Raw genomic sequence first — 24,201 nt, forward strand, 5'->3', positions numbered from 1 at the left:
TACGTCTGTGGGGTTTCAGTTGATTCTATAGAATGACTATGAAAGGAAACGTTTACTTTCCTGGTTATTTACCTTTCTTTGTGCATTGATGTTATTTCTGTTTGGGCTTGTTTTAAAAGGGTTCATATTGAGAGTTATACATATGTTACTGGCAGGCGGCTTAGAGATGCTTTGGGGGTGAATTGGACATTTCACAGGTACTGAAACGCAGGAGGATTTGGTGACTCGGCAAGGCCGCGGTGATGGAGTCGAGCTCACACCCAGGGTTCCCGAGTCACAGTCTTGTGCCTTCCTGATGCCCCCGATGCCCCGTGCTGAGCGCACGGAAGGAACCGAGGTTGCAGTGATTTCAGGGTGAGCTTGTTGAGAAGGCTCAGGGCTCATCGGAGCTCTGAACTCTTGGAGTGTAGACCCAGCAGGCAGGTTTTTTATCACTAGCGCCACCTGGGAAGCTCACATGAAATGGAGAGTAAAGCGTAAATGAAAGTCAAGAACTAGGAAGTGGAATAATAGGTCCTGATGAGGGGAAAGTAGGATTTCACATCCAGATCATCGTGTTCCCTCCAGTGGGTTTACTTGAACCAAAATTTAGAATCTGAGTCTTCTGGCCACTAAAAGTGAGTGAAATAGGGCTGTTTACATGCCGACTGGATGACGAGGGCAGCACTCACCGGCTCTCCCGTGGAGGAGGAGGAGGGTTTTGTCCTGGAACCTAAAGGAAAGTCCTCGCTCTGGTTTGGACGTTAGCCTTTTTCACACAGGCCTTGTGTTCTCATGTTGCTGACCTTCAGCGATGCTCTTGGAGCGAGTCTGTGGTGGCTTGCAAAGGGGGTTCCTTGGAGCTCCCCTGGAGCAGGGCGTCAGAATATAGCATCCCGAGTTGAGCGCTGTTTTTTGAGTCCCCATGACAACATGATCCCAGGTATGGAGCACTGCAGTTTATCGTTATAAGTTGAGTTTTTATCATGAAGGGCCTAACACAGACTTGCATGAAACTGAGTGACTGCCTGAATAACCAGCCCCCTCCCCAGACAAATAGCTCATAAATGCTCTATTAAGGCTCATTCCTTTTTATGAACATTGGGTCCACGCCTGCCACGTTCTGTGTGTTGTTTGGTATGCATCACAGTTGGGAGAGAGGAACTCACTCTGGCCCCTTCCCCCCAGGAAGATGCTGAGCCCCTCGCGGTTAAGGAACTCGGGTTGTCCGAGCAGACCGTCTTCTGGGTGGTCACCTGGAGTTTGACCCTCCTCATGCTTGTTGAAACCTAACTTTGAGTGTTGGTCTGAGCCACCTGGAGTTGTGTCTCTCTGTGGAGAGCACGTCGTGGAAGGCCAGTGTCCCTCCTCTGGCCCCCTCCTCTGTTCGAGGTGGCCTGGGTGACCGATGTATCACCAGGAGGGGCTGGGAGCCAGGGTCAAGATGCCCTGAACTGGGACCGGCCCCCTGAGCAGGTGGGCCTCGTGCAGTGTTTGGCTGTGTCTGCTGTGAAGATGAGCAGAAGGAGCAATTTAGAGGGTAGTCTGGGGATTTGAAGCAAGGAGACCCTTGCGTCAGCGTCCAGTCGTCCAGCCAGCCAGCGGTCCTGGCCCCCTCTCCTTCAGGTCGGCTTGCGGAGCCTGCACCGAAGCCCAGGCGGGCTCGATCTTGGGAAAGCAGGTCCCTATTGGGCAGGGGTCGGCAGCCTGGTGAAGGGCCGGATATTAAACATTTGGGGCTTCGTGGGCCAGCATTTCTCTGCTGGGGCTCATTCTGTCTGCCTTGTAGCAGTTAGAGAAGCAGTCACAGACAACGTATCGGTGAGTAAACGAGCTTTGTGGACACTGAAACTTGATTTCATGTCATTATACATGTCACAAAATGCTATTCTCTCTTTGATTTTTTTCCCCAGCCACCGTCCTCAGCTCATACACAAGCCGCACGAAAACAGGTGGCTGGCAAGCTGACTTTGGCCCCAGTGGGCTGACCATCTTGCTAGGCAGTGCTGCCTGGTAGTAGAACATTTTCATTTTTGATTTTCTAGTTACCCCGTGCAAAAAGGGTAAAGAAATGGGTAAAATTAATGATACGGTTTATTTAACCTGGTAGATCCAAAATGTTCCTTGAACACGTAATGACGTAAAAGTTACTACTGAGATGTTCTTGGCTCTCTGTCTCACTCTGAGCCGTGGAAATCCCCGTGGATCTTACACTCAGGGCTCAGCCCGACGTGGCCTCGCCCCACTTGGCCCCCGTGGGGCTTGGAGCAGCTGTGGGGCTGGAGATGCTGTCGGGGCTGGGAGCCGGAGCTGGGATTCATCAGGGCCTTGCACTCCCCCAGTTCAGCTGTTGGTAGACGAGGATTCTAAGGGGCGGTGCAGGACACTTTGGAAATATCTCAGATATTTTCAGAATCAGAGCGGCGTAATTAAGGGATGAAAGTTCCCTTCGACCATTCTCAAGGTCTGTGCAGGAGCAGTGGGGGTGGGGCTGGGAAGGGCAGTTGAAGGAGGCACTGGGATGGCCAGCAGCCTGAGGCTGACCCCGCCAAGTGCCTGTCCCCCAGAGAGTCCCTGGTAAATCGGCCCAGCACCCCCGGAAGCAGGAGCTGGCCTGTCCAGATATTCCCCCGGGTTCCTGCAGCTGGGCCCCTGCCTCTGGTGCAGCATCTGGTAACTCAGGTGTGCGGGAAGGAGTTGTAGTGCAAGATGGAGCCTCTGGCTTCCTATCTCATATCCAGTCGTGTTGACTTCTGGCCGATTATGAAGCCTGTGTGCCTTAACTTGTTCGTCTGTGAAATGGGATCAGATGCCGGCCTCCCCAGAGGGCCCACAGAGTACAGGGTGCAGTGCGCTCGAAAGAAAGGGAGCCCGAAAGCAGCCTAAACTGCAGATGAAGGCCACGTAAGAATTTCAGAACACAGAAGGAAAGTTGTGATGGTTCCAGTTTATTCTCTGTCTCATCTAGTGTTAATTTTATATGCAGCATGTAAAAATATAAACTTTACATCCAGCATAAAAGGCATTTAATACTTTTCGCACATTAAAAAAATAGTCTGTTTACAAGAAGGTGAGACTTGTGGTCTAATTCAATTACATGGATGTTCTTTATATTGAGCACGTGTGTGTGTGTGCTCAGTGACATCTGACTTTGTGACTCCACGGACTGTAGCCCGTTAGACTCCTCTGTCCCTGGGATCCTCCAGGCAAGAATGCTGGAGTGGGTATCCATGCCCTCCTCCAGGGGATCTTCCAGACCCAGGGATGGAACCTGGATCTCCTGCAGGTGGATTCTTGACCACTGAGCCACCAGGAAAGCCCTACCTGGGAAGCCTGTTAAGCCTTCAATCCTACTTCGCCTCATTTTTGTTTATTAACCTCACAATACAGAAAGCGACTGTGTAAAATATAGAAACTGTCTACTTTGCCTGGGGGCTTAAGGTGAGCCTACAGTGGAAACCTCAGGCAGAATTCACTGATAATTTTATGTGTCATTGTTGTAATAACGATCAGACACCAACAAAATGCTCTCTGTGCGGAGGAGCAGAGTGTTTTTCTGAGATTATGGTTTTGCAGAGCCTTCCCCCACATTCTTCACAGATGACCTCGTGCCCATTTCGTTTCTGCTCCCAGGTCCTGGGATGTGAAATACGGTGGTTGAATGAGAACGCAGTATGCTTTGAGCTCTGTGTCAAAGCTCGTGGAAATGCCAGCGTGGGGGCTTTTCACTCAGGAGGGTGGTGTGGATGCAAAGGGAAAACCTCTCTCTCCCACGATGGATCTGGAACTAGTGTCCTTCATCAGTCTCCTTAAAGTAGGTCATTTCAGTGTAACCTTATTAATAATAATAACAATGAAGATTCCTTCTCCCCAAATGGGCAGCAACAATAGTTCAGAAAAGCTGCTTCTCAGAGGGAAGAGTCAAGTCAGTAATAAGAGCAAATGGACTTCCTTTAAGAGGGTGATGCTTCTTTCAAGGAGAAGAGGGTTAAATGCAGCATCATGAATTTCCGTTCCTTCATATCTGCAGTGTGTTTGAGGATGATTGTCTTACTCCTGCGCTGTAAGGAATCACACTGGGAGACACGGAGGTCCTGCCCTCGTGGACTTTACAGTGGGCCATGCCCTGAGTGTGGCAGAGTGTGATGAGGGTGTTTGGCTACCAGCTGGAAGGGGATTTACGGGTTTAAAATTGCAAAAGAATCACATTGTGTCGGTATATTTATTACCTGCCACAGTCAGGCACAAAACCCTGCTGTTCCAGGAGACGGCGCAAAGCTAGTCTGTGTCCCCGTGAATCTCGAGACTGCTGTTCCTGCTGGCTGTTAAGTTTTGTCACGTTTTCGAGGTGAGACCTGGTTAAACTGCTTCCTGGTTGTGGGGCTGGTCCTGCTGTCGGCCACCAGGCTGCTCCTGCCTGTGAGTCCAGGTTCTGGTCAGCACGTTTAGCATTTAGACTGAAGTGTTTAGACTTGAGTATTTAGACAGAAGGTCACGTTGCATTTCTCACCCGATCAATCACCGAAATGCTTCTTTGGATAGATAAATGGTGTTGAAACAGACTAGAATTCTGTTGATTCTCTCGCCTATGGACTCACAGTATCAGTGTTCAGGAAACTTACCGGACCTAAAAAAAACAGAAAAAAGATCTACTGGCATTCCTGTGGCATAACAAAGTCCAGATCCACGCTGTTCAGCTCTGAGAAAAAGCGCTGTTTCTCCTCTTCTGTTTCAGTGGCCCAGCTAAACTGTGCTTTAGATGTGTGCAGGTTTAGGCAAAGGGATATTTCCAGAGCTCATATTCATAGCTTCAACTTCAGACATCTTACGATGAATTAAGTGTGCAAGTGGAGAGGAAAGAAATTCTGCCCCACGTGATTAAATGTAAGCCTGCAATCCTGCGTTTGCTTCCCACTAACCTCCAAGACCAGGCATGGTTTGTCTAAGAAAGGGAGCTTAAAGAAGCTTAAAGGAGAAATGAGGACTGTCGGTGTCAGGATCACCATTTTTTACTGTGTGGACCTGACATTCTTAGCAGAGTTTTGCCAGTTTACATGCATCTCAATGAGTTGGATTTCATCAGTTCACTTCAGTCACTCAGTCGTGTCCAACTCTTTGTGACCCCATGGACTGCAGCACGCCAGGCTTCCCTGTCCGTTACCAACTCCCGGAGTTTGCTCAAACTCATGTCCATCGAGTCGGTGATGCCATCCAACCATCTCATCCTCTGTCATCCCCTCCTCCTCCTGCCTTCAATCTTCCCCGGCATCAGGGTCTTTTCCAAGGAGTCAGTTCTTCGGAGTTGGATTTCGTAAGTGGGCCCTTTTCTAGGAAAAGATTGAAGGCCCTGGAGATGGTCACCCTGAATTGGCTGCACATCTGGGGGGCTCAAGAGCTTAGGTGGTTTCTACCCGTCATGTGAAATTTATGGGTATTCATTTGCCTGAGGATCTGCTAGTCAGATGGGACTTCAGGATGACAATAAATTCAAGTGTTCTGATTAAAACATCCCTTTCTTAGACAAACCATGCCTGGTCTTGGAGGTTAGTGGGAAGCAGATGCAGGATTGCAGGCTTACATTTAATCACGTGGGGCAGAATTTCTTTCCTCTCCATTTGCACGCTTAATTCATCATAAGATATCTGAAGTTGAAGCTATGAATATGAGCTCTGTCCTATTTTTAATTTTGAGGATTCGTGGGAGCTGAGCACAAATGACATCCTTTCCTGTTCCCCTAAAACTTTGTCTTCTTTGGTAGCATCCCATTTTCTGGCAGAGAGTTGATCTGAATGTCATTATTCTGGAAATTAATATGAAGCTTCACATTTTAATTATTGAACCAGAATTAAACATGAACATCTGGGGCATGAACCTTATGCTGTGTTTCTCTTGTGTAAGGGGGTAAAGACAGACACAGTACTTCACTTTGAAGACAAAGAGGTTTTCAAAAATAAGTTACAAATAAGTTCACAAAAGGGTACAAAGATGCAACACTTTTCCTTTAAGTCTGCTTCTGCTCCTTCATTCACTCGTGTCTGACTCTTTGCGACCCCTTGGACTGTAGCCTGCCAGGCTCCTCTGTCCATGGGATTTTCCAGGCAAGAACACTGGAGTCGTTCCCACTTCCTTTTCCAGGGGATCTTCCTGATCCAGCAAATCAAACCTGAGTCTCCTGCGTCTCCTGCATTATAGGTGGACTCTTTACCACTGAGCCACTGAGGAAGCCCTCATTAGGGGTGGAATTCAGGGTAAATAACTTGTTAAAAGCAAGAGAGTTCCAGAAAAACATCTATTTCTGCTTTGACTATGCCAAAGCCGTTGACTGTGTGGATCATAATAAAGTGTGGAAAATTCTGAAAGAGATGGGAATACCAGACCATCTGACCTGCCTCTTGAGAAACCTGTATGCAGGTCAGGAAGCAACAGTTAGAACTGGACATGGAACAACGGACTGGTTCCAAATAGGAAAAGGAGTACGTATACTGTACGTATATTGTATATTGTCACCCTGCTTATTTAACTTATATGCAGAATACATCATGAGAAATGCTGGGCTGGAAGAAACACAAGCTGGAATCAAGATAGCTGGGAGAAATATCAATAAGCTCAGATAAGCAGATGACACCACCCTTATGGCAGAAAGTGAAGAAGAACTAAAGAGCCTCTTGATGAAGGTGAAAGAGGAGAGTGAAGAAGTTGGTTTAAAGCTCAACATTCAGAAAACTAAGATCATGGCATCCGGTCCAGTCACTTCATGGCAAATAGATGGGAAACAGTGGGAACAGTGGCTGACTTTATTTTTTTGGGCTCCAAAATCAGTGCTGATGGTGATTGCAGCCATGAAATTAAAAGACGCTTACTCCTTGGAAGGAAAGTTATGACCAACCTAGACAGCATATTACAAAGCAGAGACATTACTTTGTCAACAAAGGTCCGTCTAGTCAAGGCTATGGTTTTTCCAGTGGTCATGTATGGATGTGAGAGTTGGACTATAAAGAAAGCTGAGCGCTGAAGAATTGATGCTTTTGAACTGTGGTGTTGGAGAAGACTCTTGAGAGTCCCTTGGACTGCAAGGAGATCCAACCAGTCCATCCTAAAGGAGATCAGTCGTGGGTGTTGATTGGAAGGACTGATGTTGAAGCTGCTACTCTAATACTTTGGCCACCTGATGCGAAGAGTTGACTCATTTGAAAAGACTCTGATGCTGGGAAAGATTGAGGGCAGGAGAAGGGGATGACAGAGGATGAGATGGCTGAATGGCATCACCGACTCGATGGACATGAGTTTGGGTGGACTTTGGAAGTTGGTGATGGACAGGGAAGCCAAGCATGTTGTGGTTCATGGGCTCGCAAAAAGTCGGACACAACTGAGCGACTAAACTGATAACTGGTAACTTGTTAATTGATTTTCAATCACATATTTGAGCAATTGAATTATAGACAAATACTTAGGGTAACATTCTCCTTCCTGAAATTAAACTATTTCTTTTCGGATAATTGTACAAAATGCATAGCTGGTAAGCTGCAAAGACTCTTATGATTTTTGCCATCAAGATATTTACAATCCAAAGTAAAAGTTGCATTTTGAGAAAAAAGGATGTGTGTGACATTTCACAGTGTCTGTAATCTTACTTTATGCAGGCTGCTGTGTACTGACTGCCTTCTCGATATCAATCACCGTATTAGGCATTTAAATCCATCAGCTTCATGAATGTACTTGGGTTTTTAATATACATACATGTTGTTGTTCAGTTACTAAGTCCGGTCTGACTCTTTGTGATCCCATGGACTGCTGCACACCTGGCTTTCCTGTCCTCCACTATCTCTGAGAGTTTGCACAAACTCATGTCCATTGAGTCAGTGATGCTATCCAACCATCTCATCCTCTGTCACCGCCTTCTCCTCCTGCCCTCAGTCTTTCCAAGTATCAGGTTTTTTTCCCAAAATTAAAATGGGAGTTTTCCATCAACTTATTTTCTCAATTTTTTTGGCTGCATTGCGTGGTTGTGGGACCTTAGTTCCCCAACCAGGGATTGAACCTTCACCCCCTGTACTGGAAGGGCAGAGTACTAACCAGTGGACCATCACATAAGTCCTGCAACGTGCTCTTCTTAAGGGATGAGCAGACTGTAAAGGCTGGCACACCCCATCCTGGTGTTTAAATGCCCAGTACCCAGTGTGGTCTGTTCTGAGCCACTGAAAGGGGATTTGAGTGGGAGGAGCCAGTGGGAGGGGCCGGTGCCCAGCAGCTGGATGTGTGTCCCCTAGTGGACTCTTGTGTCACTGTGGGTTTCTCAGTGTGCAGGGAGCCTCTCTGACACACACAGCTTTGTGCACGTGTGGGAATGTTTCTTTCGGATTAGTTCCCGAAGATGGAGTTTTGGGCAGGAAGGGGCGTTTCCTTTGAGGGATATTGACCAGTTTCCCAGCAGGATATCAAAATGTCATTTCACACCCTCAGCAGCAGTCAGGGACAAGAGGCTTTGTCTTTGTCAGCTCTTGATGTTATCAGTCTTTCGGTCTTGGGCAATCTGATAGGGAAAATAAGCACGGGATTTTGAAAATTGAAAGCCACTTAGAGCCTTTCTTAGCGTCTGTTGACTATAATTTCTCTTGTGAACCACCTGTTCACTTACTCGGTCAGTTTTTCCACTGAGTTATTCATGATTTGTTGCTTTGTAAGAACATTTTCTTTATTAGGACAGTAGCTCTGTGCTCTGTTGTCGCAGATAACTTTGGTTTATCTCTTTTCTGTTCTTCACTTTATGTAAGTTCTTTCCGCTCCAGAAACATTCAAATAGCCTCCATCTGAGTTGTTTCTCAAAATGTGTAAGACTGTAACTGATTTTTTTGTTGTTGTTGGCATTTGAGCAAGTGAAGAAGTGTGTGACAGGCCTTTTGATTTCTTACCTGATTATTGTTATGTTTGCTTCTTCTGTTGATTCCTGAATAGATTTTGGATGTTTATTTAGGGCTTACCTGGTGGCTCAGGTGGTAAAGAATATTTTAATAGAAATTAGTAATTTCTTTCACTATTATCACATTTGTTAATGTAGAGCTTTGAAGAACATTATATTCTTTTAATTTCCCTTATTTTGGTGGTCCATGGACCTAATTTCCCCCAGCTCCTACTTTATTTTTTGTTTCTGATTAGGCCAGTTTGTCAATTTTCTCATTCATTGGGCTTATCAAAGAGCCAATTATTGACTTTATTTATCAATTTTGCTGGCTTTTTTTCTCATTTGTAGTTACCTTTTAAAATTCAAACTTAAGGATTTTAATACTTTTTTGGTTACTTCTTGACTTGAGTATTTCATGTACATGTTTCCTTTATTTTTAATCCCACAGCTGGTCACCCGTTCAGCTTTCTGTGCGTCCCATACATTTTGACACAGAGGGGTTCAGGAGAGGTTGGCAGTTGCCCCATGATCTTCTCTTGTCCCAGGAATTGTTACAGAGAGTTTAAAATTTTCCAAATGGCTGAACTTTTGTTAGTGTTGTTTTTGCTTTCACTTGGTAGTTTTTGCTGTCACGGTGCTATGTCTGAAGCTTTGAAGACCTGTGCTGTTTCTGACTTATGGAACTGTTAGAGCCCATCTTTGTGGTCAGCATGTGGCCACCGTATGTTCTCTCCTTAGTTTAGCAAAGTGGCCAGTACAGGGTTTGACGTTACATACTCAATAAACCCTGGTTTTTCATTCACGTCTACTATTGTTTTTACCTCTTTAATCTGCTAGGTTTAAGAGAGATTTGTTAATTCTCCCAGATCCATTTTGTCTCTTGTGATCTATCCATGTATTCACTGGGGTGTTTGCTTTATGTATTTGGTTCTGTGTGATTTGACTTAAACATGTAGGACAGTCTCATTTTTGGTGATTTCTTTTTTTACCCTTAATCATTATAATATGACTTTTGTGCAGTTGAACACCTTTTTCAACCATGACTCAAACTCTTAGTGATATATCTATTTTCACTTTGTTTACTTGCATTTTTCTGTTGTATTTTATCTATATGTCATCCAGCTTTTCTGAATTCCTTCATTTGGAGTGTCTTTTGTACAGGGGAAAGAGTTGCATTTAGTGGTTAAGCCCTTCATTGAGTCTGTTTAAATAAATAAGTTGATCCCATTTATATTTTTTGCTGAAACAGATTTATTAGGTGTTCTTTCCTATTTAGAAAAAACTTTTATCTGGTTTTATGCTTTCTTTTTTATTTATTGGTAAAAGAATTATGTTTCTCTTCTTTAATCCTTGAAATCAGAAGGTAGGTAGAAGGCTCAGTGTTTTCAGTTCTGTCAATGGTTATATTTATGACTTTTGCTTAAACCCCTGTTTCTCAATTTATCGACTTCAGTAACAATATAATTTGACTTCCTCTTTGGGAAGGATGAAGAAATGAAAGTGCCTCTTTTCCCTTCTTCCCTTTCTTCATCTCTTCCCCTCTCCCCACACGCTATTGTAATTCCTCTTCTGCATGTGGTTTTAGTCTACAATTGTTAATGTATTATTTTTACATTGTATATAATGTCTTGCAAGAAATGTAACAATTGCATGTTTATATATACCTCACAGTTACTTAGACTTGATTCTATCTACACATTTCTTTGCCTATTGGGTTCAATGATCATTACCAGATTTGCTTCATTTTTATTGTTTTGTGTGTGAGTTCTCTGAGTCACCTGTTTGACTGGATTGTTTTTCCCAGTAGATTGTAAAGGATGGTTGTGGTGAGGACTGGGGCCCTTGTGGGAGCTGGTTCTCGGAGAAGGAGAGGGTGTTGGGTGAGGACGGAGCTGTGGGCAGCGGTCAGAGCCTCAGAGAGCCTCAAGGGCACGTGGGTGCATGCGTGTGAGTGTGTGTGTGGGTGTTTGTGTGTGTGTGTGTTTGTGTGTGTGTGTACACATACGTGTGTGAGGACGACAGGTGGTGTCTGAGAGGTCTTTAAGGGCTGTGAGTGATCTTGAGGACGCTGGGCTCTCACCAGTTATGAGGTGATGGTTTCTGGGTGATCCCTTGGTGGTCTGCAGCAGAGGGCTCACCAGAGGCGGGGCCTGAGAGGGGTCCATTGTCAGAAGATGGTGCAGGGCAGTGCTCAAGGAGGGTGGTACACGGGGCAGGCCACTGACCATGAGACTGGAGAAAAGGGGGACCCAAGAGAGCTGTTGGAGGGCGGGGTCCTGGAGACGTGGTGATGGATTGGGCAGCTGGGAGATGGAGGGAGGCCCAGGGTGGACGTGGTGTGTGTGGGGCCCGGGCCCCACTGGGCCAGGATCACTGTCTGGTGACACCACACAGCTGTGTGAGGCCATCACATGTTCGGGAAGAGGCCTGACCGCTCTTGCGAGAATGCTTGGACAGCAGCGGCCTGGGCCTCCCAGGTCCCAGAAACACCTGGTGTTCCCCCTTCCTCCGCAGAAACGGGCAGGTTACAGAGCACCCGCTCCACACACCGGTACAGTGAGGGCCAGAGAAGTGCAGGGGCCACGCCTCTCATGCAGCAGCCACGCCTCCTGGCACAGAGGCCACGCCTCCCAATGCAGAGCCCCGTCCCCCAGTGCAGAGGCCACACCTCTCACACAGAGACCACGCCTCCTGGTGCAGAGGTCCCACCTCCTAGTGCAGAGGCCACGCCTCCCAGTAGTGTCCCCGCTTCCCAGTGCAGGGGCCACGCCTCTCACACAGAGACCACGCCCCCTGCCGCAGAGACCACGCCTCCTGGCGCAGAGGCCACACCTCCCAGTGCAGAGAAGGCGCACCCGCCCAGGAACCCCTGAGAGCGCTGGCTTCCTCCTCCGGCTGGAGGATGCAGTCCGGCCTTCTCTCCTTTGGGGCCGGGACACTGGTGGTAGAGAATGCCTGCCTTCTAAGTGCAGGAGGTTGAGGGTTTGATGAATGTCGTAACTTCTGAACTGCTGATACATTGTGCATACTGGTAGAATTATTCTTTGCAAGTTCTTAATAGCAGTAGTGTTTTTATCTTGTTTCTAATTTCTTCTGGCCCATAGGTTGGTGAGAGAGACTGCAGTTCATGTCTTTGATGTGGGTAGAATAAGGCATCTGAAAGTTGTCTTTTAATTAATCAGCTTAGAAAAATACTTTTAAGTAAACTACTTAAGAAAGAGAAAGGAATATAAAAGGAATTTAAAAGATCAGGTTTATTGAACTTTATGGACACATTGTCAGGGGTAGGGTAAGCTATGCAGTGTGTAGGATTTATATAAAATCACAGATAAGAAGTTCTTAATGTGAATTAGGTCAGAACTTCAGGGCTTTTGGCCAAGGATGGTTGTAAAATATTTGTTACAAAAAATGAAGTGGATTAAAATTCTCAGAATAAACCAGAGAGCACAGAATAGGATTCGTATGGAATTTCGAGTCAGGAAGAAGTGGGACATTCCAAAGCTGATTTATAAAAGGGCTCCTTGGATCAAAACACCACACGGTGTCAGTTAAATGCTGCATCTAAAATAACTTGAACTTGGAATTTCTCAAGCTGTTGGTGCAAAAGGAGTCACTGTGTGGAGGCATGTTTGTGTTGGATAGAAATGCACCCTTAATGGAACTCTTATTTCTGTATCTGAATTCAAATTGTATTCCGAAAACTTGACTTGCTCCAGAGCCAAGTTGAAATTGGTGGGGGGTGGTGGAAAGGGACACTTTTCTGTCAGTTTTTGACCCACAGAGTTCAGCAGAGCACATGAAGTGTAACAGGGAATTTAGGGACAGGCTGTTCCAAATTTGGCATGAAAATTGGCTGCCTCATCTAGAGGAAAACTTTTCTAAACGGTTGGTGGATTCTAGTGATGACCTCTGACATTGCAAGGTCTAATCCTCATTTGGGATAATACTGTTCCCAGCGCAACAGATTTTATGTAATTTTAAGTGTTGATTATTGACCTCGTGATGCCTATAAATATTGTTCATTTATGTTTTGTGTTATGACTTTTAAGGGAGTACAGTATTAAAACACTTTAAATGATTGTAAACATTTAAAATCTACACTTTTGCATTTTTTATTGTGGTAAGATATACATAATGTGTATGTGTGTGTAGCGTTTACCATTTTAATGATTTTTAAATGTACTCAGTGCTTACACTGGTTTTTAAATGAATGAATATTACTTGAAAGGAACATACGGCAAATATGTGTGTTTCTCTAAGTACAGTGTGACTTAACCTTTCAGAATCCAGGATTTGGGAAGAAAAGATGATAAAAAGAGAAAATGAACTCTCTGTTTAATCCCATCATGAAGATTATATTTTTAAAAATATTAAAGTTTTGTGGTCAGGAGACGAAAGTTACCCAAATCCCTTTTATCTAAAAAGTGAATCTCCTCCCTTGGCCCAACCCAGTAATTTTAGTTTCTTCTTACATTGAAAGAAAGCACTTTTCCCCTAAATGCAGTAGTGGAAACTGTTACTAGATTTTTGGTTCTTTCAATGTCGAAGGGGAAATATGTAAGCTAAAATCATGAGTACTTTCTTGTAACTGTCTAACTCTGTACAATACAGACATTCATAGATCCGTTCTCAAACTTATTTTTAAAAAAGCACTCTAAATATAAAGCTATAATGAGTGTGACTTTCTTAGCAATAGAAAAACAGGACACCAAATCCTTAATAATAATAAGTTTGGGTGTAATTTTGGGCTGGTGACCTCACTGTGCCACACGGTTTACTAATTTTACATTTTGCCGGGAGAAGGCAAAACCTCCCTTAGCAGGCGAGGGAACTCTGCACACAGCCTGACTTGACTACATCAGCTATTTATGTTCAGGCAGACAGAGCTAAACCGGTGTAAAGACTGTAGCTTCATTTAAGAAAAACTCTTCAAGAACAAACTTTAAATGCTTCTCAAACTGATGGGAGGTTAGAGGCTTGAGACCTGGAAGTTCTCTTTCAGCGTTCCTCCTTAGTTGTGTTACACTGTGATACACTGTGACAGCCCAGGTCCTTCGTGGCTGGGGAGGCATAGAGAATGGGAAGGAACGCTGGGACAGGCAGGCTGTACACCCACCCAGGCCCTCCTTCCAGGAGTAAACCGGATCCTTAACGGGAGGATGGATCAGCGTTTCCATTTATTCCCTCCAAGTGAGAGTTTGTGTCACACAAATAACTAGTTTTGGCGGATCTGTTATTAAGTGGACGTGGATCTGCTCCTCGTCACACACAGGGGACACTGCCAGCCTTAATTCTGGTGTCTCTAATTTCAGGTAAATGAACACATTTCTGCAGAAGTGGGGAGCAGAGGTTGATGGCCCATTTCTTGACCTTTCTGGTCCAGGAGAACACGTTTCACTTTTGTGTTGTCACAGGTGCGCCGGGAGACCCCTCCAGGTGCCCGTCTATGTATCCGGAAGGGGTGCGGGGTAACCTGTGTGTGGATGGGTGTGGACGGGGCTGTGTTCCCGGCAACCCAGGGTCCCTCAGGGTGTCCCCTCGTTCTCCAAGTACAAGTCTGGATCAGGCTGTGATTCTGCTTGGGCAGGCTGTCCCTGCTGGACCGAAGGAGCGAGTAGTGACCAGGCGGTGGTCAGAAGCACTCAAACTGCCCCGCGTTGACTCCTACGTTGAACGGAGCTGCCTTGAGGGGCTGTGATGCACGTGGCTGTCCTATCCATGGAAATGCATTTCTCCGATAACAAAAAAAATCAGGAATTGAATGTAGTGACAGTTTGAACGTGTCTACAGATGCAGGAAATTACTAAACTTCTGCTTTGAAAACGAGGCTGCCTATGCGGATTGCCAAAGGCTTTTGAGGCTTAGACTGTAAGTTGATTTGACGTGTCGTGTCTTTTTCAACATCACAGTCAACACGGGGACCAGAGCCTGGCTTCGCGTCCCCTGACCAGCACTTGCTTCTGAGCCAGTTGTCACCTGCAGCCGCTGGGGAAAATGGTCACCCCTGCCCCAAGTGCTTAGTGGGCGGAAGGGAGGGGCGCTGGCAGATCTGGTGGGAGGCAGTTGTTCTCCGAGGCAGAGAAATGGGACCAGCCATTCATGCTCCTCCGGCCCTGGGCTCCAGGTGATGCTCCCCGAGACCCAAGGTGCCACTGATGGACTCTGCATCCTGGACACCAAGGCTTCAGGTCAGGCCTCAGGTCGAGCCTCTGGCGAGCCCTGTCCTGGCCTCTCTTTTAGCTTCTCCTTTGGAAATCTAGTCCTCAGCCCCTGCCCCGTCGGCCGCATCCTTGTGTTGCTGCGGGGCCCTTGGGCCAGGCACTACAGGTCCTCTGGTCGGCTTTCCCAGCCACGGGACATAGCTTCCTGTGTCCTTGGGAGCGTGACTGAGGTCACCCTGATGGTGAGGACTTCTATTGCCTTTGCCTCTGTATCCACTTGTCTCCCCTGGTCCTCCCGCCCCTTGGGGCCTACTTCCCAGCCAGAGCTGGCCGCCTCACCAGCTCCATTCCCCAGACGTGGACTGTGAACCCGGAAAGTCCCCTCTGCCTTCCAGGTCTGCCTCAACATCTCCGCATCTGCTGGAGCCCTCCGCCACCCATGTCCCCTGGAGCCGACCACGTGCCCAGGGCGCCTCCTCTGCCCTCCACGGGCTTGGACACTTGGGTCTGATTTGACCCACTGGGCAGGGCTCTTTTCTGGATCCTTCCCCCACGTCCCAGGGCCCGTGGGGTGAAGCTTGTGCGAGGAGATGCGCCTGTGTGTGCACATGGTCGTCGTGGTGTGGGAGCCTGGATGGTCTGGGCTGCACAGGGTGACACGTGGGCACGGAGGGACAAATGCAGGAGGAGCCTGGGGGAGGTGTGGCCCGGGGGACGTCACGGCCCTGAGTCGCACGGGGGGGTGGGGGGAGAGACACATGGTCGCGCGTTGTGCCTGTCTTCGGTTCGACCCCAGCCCTGATTAATGTGATTGATATCCCAGATCAAGAAACTGCGGGAGCTCGAATTAATATTTGCTCCCAAGGGACCTCGGCAATTTCTACTGATGCTCAAACGAGTCACTGGGGACCAGGAAAGTCAGAAGAGCAGCGGTTGGAAACCTGGGTCAGTTTTTAATCCAAAGAGCCTCTAGCCTCTGTGCTCCTACAGCTTGGATTGGGGTGTGGCGGGCACAGGGCAGCGTGGGCAGGACCGGGGTCTCTGCGGTCCTCCCCCCTGCTCCAGCACATCATGTGCCTTTGCCTTTGCCTTTGCCTTCCCACCCCTTTCTCTTCTCCCTTTCATCTTTTGTGTTCTGCCATCTTTGTTTCCGAGGTGGCCTCTTAAATATCCGAGCGTGGAGCTCCAGCCTCTGTTTCTCCCTCAGCAGAGCAAGGCACTCAGCCTCCCTGCCCGGCCACCTCCATGCTGCGTGACCTCAGCCAGGTGCTGGCCTTCTCTGTGTCCCACTTGCCTTATTCATAAAGTGGCCAGGATGACCATCATTCCTTCACAGGGGAGATGAGTTGATGGGTGGAATATGCTCATACCTGGCACCTGGCAAGCACTCAAAACATGCTAGCTGTTCTCACCTGTCCACTCAGTGACAGCCTCCCGGTGTGGGGGAGCAGGTGCCCCCAGGAAGATCTGGGAAAGAGGCGGCAAGGACCTTTGTGTGGCTCTGTGGAGGTGGGTCCATCTTGTGCTTGGCTGGACCACACCAGCGGTGCTCACATCCCCTTTGTTGGGAGGGACCTGTGTCTTCCAGCTAAGCCTGGAGATGAGAACACGTCACCTGAGCAAGTGAAAAAAGGGAAATTACCATGAGCTCTGATTTCCGGGGATCTCTGCCCGCCTTTGTCATTTATCAAAGAGTGTGTTGAATTTATGATGGAGAAGCTAGACTTCCACGTGCTGCTTGTGGCTCATGGAGCAGAAATACTTCATTTTAGACTTTAAAAGATGTTTGCAAGAGCTGTTTTTGCAGCTCGCTGTAAGATATGTCCGGAAGGACTTTCCTGAGGGGTGGGAACTAGCACGCCTCAGTTGGAGCCCCGCTCCAGTGCTCTGCTTTGTTAGCACCGATGGCGAGGGCCGGGCCGCCTGGAGGTGCTGCCCTGAGCTCTGTGGTCCAGGATGAGCCACTCGGGGCGTGGTGTCCCCGGTGGGGCTCAGGAAGCTGCATGGCGGGTCTTTGCTGGTCATGAGCTGACAGCCGGCATCGGTGGACGGTCAAGATTATGAAACCAAAGAGAATGTGTGAGTCGCTCAGTTGCGTCCGACTCTTTGCGACCCCATGGACTGTAGTCTGCCAGCCTCCTCTGTTCATGGGATTTCCCAGGCAAGAATACTGGAGTGGGTTGCCATTTCCTTCTCCAGGGAATCTTCTCGACCCAGAGATTGAACCCGGGTCTCCCGCATTTACTGTCTGAGCCACCAGGGAAGCCCGTGAAACAAAAAGCCCTGCAGAGAGAGCATGGTACGAGCGGAGAGGTTGAGGACTCTCAGTTTTACTGTCCGGGAAAGCCTTGCGGGAAGGATATTTGCATACGAGTAAGATTTCTTTTGCCCACATTTGTGTAGCTTGTTGCTCTTGGATCAGTATTTTTGGGCAGAGGGCTTTTGAGAGGCACAACACTTTGCTTCTTTGTTGTTGAAAAGCAATAGCAAACTTTTCTTAAAAAGGTAATTACTTTAACACTGACTTCTGGTCATTTCAGACTCTGAGAGGCTGGGGTGTCTCCCCCCAAGCACCAATGTCACCTCCACTTTCTGAGAAAGTCAGATTTGGTTCCGCGAACATTCCTTCCTGTTTAATCCATCGGACTTCTCTTTCGCAGTTGCGGATTGAGGACAGGCTAAGATCCGGTGTTACTTTGACCTTGGCATGGGACCGCTCTTCCCAGCTTAACTGGAAATGTGTTCAAAGGAGTCTGATGGTAAATAAGAAAAGTAACTGAGCACAAACAGCTGGTGGTGAAGCCCTGTGGTCACCTCCATTTTTGTTAGGACCAAAGGATCATAGAGTGAATTCCAGCAAAACTCTTCAGGAATCTCTCCCTGAGAGACAGTTGGGTAAGCAGCCCTGCAGAGAGAGCGTGGTGCGAGCGGAGAGGTTGAGGACTCTGAGTTTTACTGTCTGGGAAAGCCTTGTGAGAAGGATGTTAGTTTGCATATGAGTAAGGTTTTTCTTGCCCTCATTTGTGCAGCTGGCTGCTCCTGGGACAGTATTTTTGGGCAGAGGGCTTTTGAGAGGCACAGACCTGCCCTCTCCCTGCTGGGAGGAGCCATCTCAGTGCGGAAAGCAATGATGTGATCAACTAATTACAAACTCTGGGATGTCCCTGTTTCCATCTTTGGTTTTTCTGGGTGGTCTTTAACGAGCGGGGCTGCACGTCTTTCTCTGCACCCTGTTTGCAGCAGGGACACACCCGTGGACTCAGGCCCTTGTGGCTTTGGGGTTTTCACCAGAACAGACATTATAGATGATCAAGTACGTTGGACCTGCAGTTAAGGAGACTATGGTGGTGACTCTTCTTCTTTCGCCAGTAATTGTGTAGGTTGTCCTGTTTGTAAAGTCATGAGATGGTTTGCTGTGAAGGAGACTCTGGGTTTGAAGAATGGAAACTGCAGAGGATGTTGCTCGTCTGGGAGGATCCCAAGCGGTGCCTGGCGTGGCGATGGGCATGTGTGTGATTGCGTGGCTCTGTGTGGCCATGGCAGGACCCCCACTGCCAGGGAAGCCTGGACAGCCCTGCCATGATGGAAATGCTCAGAAAAACGTTTAGAATCCCAAAGGAAAATACTAACTTTGATTTTAATCTGAGAGAGATTATGGTGCAAAATAGGGCAAAAAGGGCGAGCTCATACGTGGCTCAAAACAGTAAGGAATTTACCTGCAACGCGGGAGACCTGGGTTTGATCCCTGGGTTGGGAAGATCCCCTGGAGAAAGGAATGGCTACCCACTCCAGTATTCTTGCCTGGAGAATCCCATGGACAGAGGAGCTGGGTGGACCACAGTCCATGGGATCTCAAAGAGTCAGACATGACTGAGTGACTAACACTATACAGTTTTTCTCTGGATTTGGGGAAAATCACCGTGTTTTCAGCATCAAAGGAGGAAGCAACAGAAGCATTTCTTTGAGCAGTCGCCCACCCCAGGGACTGAGCCCAGCATCCTGACTTGCAGGTACTGATGTCCATGTGAGCCAGCCACTTGCCCAGGTGTGAGCAGCAAACATCTTGAGGCTGCTTGAGTCACCAGACCTGGGATGTGGGCTCAGACCCGGCCTCTGACCTCTCTCCCGTGTGGTGGCCTTGGTTTCCACGAGCTTCCACCTCGTTGCTGTTGTTTAGTCTCTAAGTTGTGTCCGACTCTTTGCTTCGACCTTGAGTTTTACACTGTTACCACGTCTTGGATTTGGGATGGAAAGAAGAAGGGATCTGAATTCTCTGAGAGCCTACGAGGTCCCAGGCACTGGCCCAAGGACTTTGTGGATACCTCTATTTTACGTTCGTGAGACAAGGATCCCTGGTAGTTCAATGGTAAAGAATCTGCCTGCAATGCAGGGGACCCAGGTTTGATCCCTGAGTTGAGAATATCTTCTGGAGAAAGGAATGGTTACCCACGCCTGGAAAAGAGGATCCTTGTGGGCTACAGTTCATGGGGTCACAAAGAGTCAGACAGGACTGAGTGACGAACACCAAGGATGAATTTCTCACAGCTGCAGAAGCTGTGGGTGACAGATGACTCTCCTCTAAAGGCCACGTTACGCAGGGCTTCTCAAAGGTGTGGGTCCAGGCACGTGAGATGCTGACCCCTCTGACCGCCTCCCTTGTCCCTACCCCAGGCCTGTTTCACTTGCCCGCAAGTGGGATGGATGGTCCTGTTTTCCAGGGGCCGTGGCCCAGAGAGGTGGGGGAGCAACCGTGGTTCCCAGAGGAGTGTCCCACCGCCCCCCTGCAGCAGGGGCCTTGGTGGTGGTGACCAGTGTCCACTTCTGTGTCAGAAACATCACTGAGGAGTCAGGTGGTGAAAGTCTGTTCTGCCCTCCTCATGGCTTCCGGAAAGACAAGGGGCAAGACAATGATCCATCATGAATGGAGGCCATCATGTACCATGGATGCTGTGGTGCGGGAATCACAGCTCTTGTTTTCACTGCAACTTCTGTCCGGGGACGGGCCCCTTGTTCGGGGGAGCGGTGGTGCCCAGGTGGCCACTGAGGAACAGGTCAGTATCTGTGACTTGGCACCAGGCACCTGTTGGCCTTCGATGCTGGGACTCGCCAGCTCGCACTGGGTTGGGGATCGGAAGGGGTTGGAGCTCTGGGCCCGTCATTGAGCGAGGCTCCATCGTGTGCTCGCTCCTCTCGCTGACAAGTCCCCGGCGATGGTTCAGACTCGGATTCGGATCCCTGTTGGTGAAGCGGTACGGCTGCTGGTCATGGGCTCAGGAGGGCGGATGGGTTCTGCTGGACCGAGGCTGGTTCGGAGCGAGGGTGGAGGAAGCACCCGCCGCTCTTGCGAGGAGGGGCACGTTGCCGCCCTCACTGGGGGAGACAGAGCATCTTCCTCTGGGAGTGAGGAGCCCTGTGATGGCATCTCAAGCTGAGGGGACCTGCTTGCTCCTCGAGCTGGACAGGAGCTGACTGTTAGTCACCATTGCGCCCAGTCTGCTCGGGAGGTCAGGGCGGCCTCTGATCATGAGCTGTGTTTATCATGTAATGTGACAGAAGCTCTTTCAGACGGTTGAGTTGGAAACACGTACTTTAGGGTGATTGCATTTTGTTTTGAATTGCATGGGCAGGCACACAGGTCCCGCTGTTTTCTTTCCCGGGTCTGTGCTCTCAGAACACCTGGCTGGCACATCCCTGCTGTGTAGTCCCATGGCCCCGTTCCGGGACAGACTTGTGTTGGCCTGTGTCCTCAGTGAACGACACCAAGTTTATGGGTAGCTTTCTCTTGCACCAAGCAGTCATTGATGTGGTTTGTGAACTCTGTTGTTGTTGTTCAAACTCTAAGTTGTGTCCGACTCTTTGCGACCCCACGGACTGCAGCACGCCAGGCTTCTCTGTCCTCCACTGTCTCCCAGAGGTTGCTCAAGTTCATGTCCACTGAGTTGGTGATGCCATCCAAGCATCTCATCCTCTGCTGCCCTCTTCTCCTTTTGCCTTCAGTCTTTCCCAAGGCTGTGATCCATGAGGGGCAGTGAACGTGGAAGGCCAGTGTAACTTTTCCTGGACCAGGTTGTCCATCACCTGGATGCCCCTGAGAACCTGGCCGCCGCTGGCCCGGCTCTGGGTCATCTGCCACCAGTGCCCACGCGGCCCTTCACCTGGTCTGGGCAGCTTACAGCACCTGGCAGAACAGAGGGAGACCCCGTCGAGAAAGGGTGTCTGGGGTCTGACGTGTTGTAGTGAGTGGAGGTGGGGAGTGAAGAGAGGTGGGGGACACCCCAGCACCCCTCACTATGCACCCGGGTCTGAGCCGGGACCAGACGGACGATCCGGCTGCGGTTGCTGATCAGGGATCTTGGCCTCTGGGTTCCTGGAAAATGTTTGCAGCACCTGCTCTGCCCCTTGCTGCCTCTCTGTTCACTGCAGGCCCATCCTGAGCTCAGAAGTACAGCTCTTCCCGAATAATCCAGGCTCGACTGCCAGTGGAGAGATTCCATCTCAAGTTCGATACCATTTCTCTCCAGGGACCAATGGGTGGGGCTGGGAGTTCTGAAATTAAAAAAAAAAAAAGAAAAACTTGGTTGTATTTTATATTTACTGTTTCCAAAAGCAGATGCTAGGTAAGATACTTCAGCTTAGGGAAAACACTTCCATCCTCATTTCTGCAAGTTCATCTATGACCTTGTGCAGAATTTTCTTAACTTTAGTAGCTGAATCACACAGTAACGTTATTGTGGGGGCTGAAAGTGGATATTTGTTTGTTTATTCTTTTATCCTTGCAGGGAAAGTATAGACAGTCTTTTATCTGCAGAATTCAGAACTTGCAGCGAGGTGTCATTAACTGTGCTTGAAAGTGTATTTTTAGACAGGAAGGAGGACACGTCCTACAGCCATGTGACATCATGTTCTTGTCAAGAATTGTGCTTTGTAAACATTCTCTGATAGATCACTCTCCTTAAGAGGCTGGAATATCCAGCTGCTTGGGTTAGTGATAAACCAGGTCATGTTACAGTAGTTGTTGGCAGTCATAGATCTGAAAAACTTAAACTGGTTCTGGTATATGCACTTTATACAGGAAAGCGTTTGGGGAAGGATTTGTCCTTTTGTTGGAGAAGGAAATGGCGACCCACTGCAGTCTTCTTGCCTGGAGAATTCCACGGACAGAGGAGCCTGGTGGGCTACAGCCTATGGGGTCGCAGAGTCGGGCACGGCTGAGCAACTTTCACTCACTCACTTGTCCTTTTATAATTTTGACCCTCTTACAGTATCGATTGGTGTCGGTACAGTGGTAAACAGAATCTTAAATAACTTCTCGCATGATATGCCTTTCTGCTGTCCTGCCAAAATGGACTCAATTCAGTGTATCCTTACAGAAAGTGTTTGTAAGTCGTTGCTTAGAATTTAGTACAATTTCTTCTTGAAGTATTTATCTGCTGTGTGCTCCTCACGAAGGCATTTTTGAGGCTGAGTTCTGTGCTCACAGAACTACCCTGGAAGGTAATGTTTAACAGGATGGTTCATGGCTTACTGCACGCAATTATCTCCCTCTGTATTCTTGGGCTTAATTCTTTCTTTTACTTGGTGGTGGGGACTTCCAGGTGCTTTCACAAAAGCACAAAAGAATGAGATGATATTTGAGAGGTATTAATTGTGGTCTGTTTTCTATACTGGGAGAGAAATGTTGGTTTTATGTAAAAGGCTAGAAAGCACGTCAGTATATGTGTGTTGGGGCAGATATTGTCCTTTGCTGTTGATTTACATGAAATAAGATGCAGCTTATTTCTAGAAGCAAATTTCAGTTAAAATGTATTTATTATACAATGAGTTAATGCATGTTTCAAAAAGGTGTGTCAGTAGACCAGGAAGTGTTCCATAGTAAGAAAATATAATGTGTCTGCCCATGACTGTTTTGTTTTTACTGCTGATAATTTCTAAAAAAAAAAAATAAAATTGGGCACCAAATTGGTGGCAGTTTCTATACGTTTGAGGCTTGCCTGAGTAAAGACCTCTAAATAGGGTTTTCCCTGCCGTTTGTCTAAGGCCTTCTGGTGTTCCACGTTTGCTTTAAAAAAGAAACCGATGAGTCCTCATTTTCTTGGTATCCCTGAGTTTCCAGTGTTTCTGAATTAGTGGAAATGTTGCTTTTCATTGTCTCAGTGCAGGATGGAAAAAGAGTGAAAGTAAAAAACTTGTGCTTTTGTGGTTGCCGAACTGAATATAGCTAGTGATTTTCCTGTATTTTTTTTTTTATAAAGCCCTTGGGCGACGACAGATTTCGGGGAGCTGCCCAACTTTGGGGAGATACAGTTCTGCGCTCCTGGAAGCCCGGCTCTTATTGGAAATGTTGACAATATCATTAACTACTCAGCCGTGCGGGGCCCTCCAGGAAGCTGGGTTTACCGCCAGCTCGCCAGCTCTTTGTGGTGGACTTGGGGCTCCGGCAGGACCCCTATCTGCAGGGGACTGCAGAGCAGCCTCTGGCTCCAGAGACTTTTATTTTTTTTTGCCCCCTTTTTTCCAGTTTTGTGAAGTTTCCTTTTTAAAGGACAAATAGATTGCTAAGGCCACTATTTCGTATGAGACTTGGGAACTAGCAAATAAAAAGCTTCAGAGGATTCATTTTGGAGAGTAGCAGAAAAAGCAAGTAAAAGGACGCCTGTTTCCTTTTGAGATTAAAAAAACATCCATCATCTTTATTTTCACGTGGATGCCTGTTTCTCAGGCCTAACTGGTTTGGGTTTTCTAGGATATGTTACTAAAGGCCAGGAAAGAATATTCACGAGTCCTTCCTTGTTTATTCTGAGCCTTTTCTGAATGTAATCAATAATTATGTTGTGTATTCATCTGCTTTTGTTGTTCCCCTGTAAGGTCAGAGCTGACTGCGAGTTTTTGTATTTTAGTGAAAGGACATGTGGGCAGCTTATATGTTCATGTTAATTTATATTCCCTTTAGCAAGGGTCTCGGTAGGCTGTCTTTACTATTAGCGGATGTTCTTGTCTCTGGAGGCAAAGACGTCATCTCTCTCTGTTCAACCAGGAATGTACTGGGTTTTTGACACATTGGGGTAAACAGCCTCATCCAAGATACCCTACTTGTGGAATGACGCTGAGGTCTTCTCTGCATTTCTGCCTGAATGGGCGGCGATTCCGAAGCTGTGGCCTGAG

At 47.8% G+C, this 24,201-nt stretch overlaps 1 protein-coding gene across 6 annotated transcripts in view; it reads left to right on the forward strand.

Annotated features, from left to right (window-relative positions):
• ZNF516 (zinc finger protein 516) overlaps nucleotides 1-24,201 on the forward strand; it is a 96,767-nt gene that overhangs the window by 11,499 nt on the left and 61,067 nt on the right. The window lies entirely within an intron of this gene.

This window comes from Giraffa tippelskirchi, chromosome 14 (genome assembly GCF_054371585.1).
Source record: "Giraffa tippelskirchi isolate mGirTip1 chromosome 14, T2T-mGirTip1v1.2.pri, whole genome shotgun sequence".
Classification (NCBI taxonomy): Eukaryota; Metazoa; Chordata; class Mammalia; order Artiodactyla; family Giraffidae; genus Giraffa; species Giraffa tippelskirchi.